Below are 1,976 nucleotides of genomic sequence, written 5' to 3' on the forward strand. Positions count from 1 at the left end.
ATAACTCTACACTACAGCTATATGTACTAACATACAAATTACATATATACATATACACACAATTATGCAATATATCCAACTATACACATATAGTACGTGAACTTACAAGTTATACATATGTACATGCATGTGCACAAATATTCAGCTATATGTGAACAAATAGGTTCACATGTTCATACAACCACATAGATGCAGTTACATGTACTTACATACAAACCACATATATACACAAACTTATAGATATATAAGATATAAACATATATAGATACTTATAGCTACTTACGAGCTTCACAAATATATATACATATGCATGCATATATACAGCTACATATACTTAGAAGCTACACATATACATGCATATACACACAGTGACACACATATATACAACCACATTAAATGCCTGTGTATACATATATAAAAACAATATATGTTAATAGAATACATGAGAATCTGTATTTTAAGGTACTGTCCCTTAGCACAGACAGGTCTCTTCTGTGGAGAAAGCACAGCAGCAGCTGTCTGGGGCTGGAAGCTGACACAGAAGTACACAAGGAACTCCAGGCAGTGATGGAAATGTCCCACATCTGGCCTGTGGGAAAGTGGTGTCAACTCATGTGCACACTCCCTCGGAACTCAGCCAACAGTATACACAACAGGTTCACTCATTGTATATAAATCCTGCCTCAACAGGGATAATTTTGAAAAGAAGCGTGTTGAAGGTACCCCATGTTCACAAGCAGGCGTGTGGTTTATTGTCAGCCCCCACTCCAGACAGCGGCAGTAGCCCTCCCTTTGAGAGGGCTTCACAGTGAGTTTTAGCAGATGGATATATGAGTCATTTGTAAGAACCAGCAGCTGTAATGTTTGTGCGTAGTTGTATGCATGTAATGCAGAAATGTCATGTTACAATTGTGATGTTTGCTACACAACTTTATCCATTTGTTAACACTCACTAAATTGGACACTTAAAATTGGTGAATTAGACTGTATGTATATTTCAAAAAAAACTGAATTTAAAAAAGGGAAGGGCTGGATACATGGCTCAGTGGTTAAAAGCACTTGCTCTTGCAGAATACCCAAGTTCAGTCTCCAGCACCCATACATACCTACATACATACATACATACATACATACAATTTTAAAAATAAATCTTAGCCAGGCATGGTGGCACACGCCTTTAGTCCCAGCACTTGGGAGGCAGACAGGTTCTTCGTACCAGCCTTGCGGTGCAGCTCGTCGATGTTCTGGGTGATGACAACGACCCGCCGGCCCTGGTCACGCAGCCGGGCCTCACACTCAGCAATGGCCAGATGCCCAGGGTTGGGCTCCTTGCTCCGCATGACCTCCCTTCGGTAGTGGTAGAACTCCCACACTCGTGATGGGTTGCGGGCAAAGGCCTGAGGAGTTGCCAGGTCCTGTGGGGAGAGAAGCAGTCAGGGAGGGACCCATGGAGGTGGAGACTGTGGCTATGAGGCCAGGCTGAGGCCTATCAGCTCAAGGCCCAGACCAGGCAGTAACAGCCTAGATCCCAGTCCTGGGACCAACCCATGTTGTAGACAGGTTGCTCCTAACTCCCCACCAACAATGAGACAGAGGCTATGCAACCTGTCTCACCCCACAAGTAAGTTATGAGCAGGAGGGGAAGTAACATGTACCCTCCTACAGAATCTCCTCTCCCAGAGTCCCCCCAAACAGGAAGTCAATCTCACTGTGTGCTTTCTCCAGGAAAAACATGAAACACAGAATGCCCTAGAGAGATAAAGAAGTTACAACAGGAGGAAGCTCAGTTTGTAGGACTAGAGCTGGGCTCACACCTAGACACAACTGAACACAGCAGTGGAAGTGCACATCACACCACACACATACATGCACCTACACATGAACTATACATATGTACAGGCATAGACACACAACTGTACATACAGCTACCTGTATTTACACATAAACCACACACATACATGTACACATACAACTGT

At 43.5% G+C, this 1,976-nt stretch overlaps 1 protein-coding gene across 1 annotated transcript in view; it reads right to left on the bottom strand.

Moving 5' to 3' along the window:
• The window catches only part of Sirt5 (sirtuin 5), a 45,353-nt gene that overhangs the window by 22,830 nt on the left and 20,547 nt on the right, over nt 1–1,976 (bottom strand). The window lies entirely within an intron of this gene.

This window comes from Nannospalax galili, unplaced genomic scaffold (genome assembly GCF_000622305.1).
Source record: "Nannospalax galili isolate Female #2095 unplaced genomic scaffold, S.galili_v1.0 scaffold72, whole genome shotgun sequence".
Taxonomy (NCBI): Eukaryota; Metazoa; Chordata; class Mammalia; order Rodentia; family Spalacidae; genus Nannospalax; species Nannospalax galili.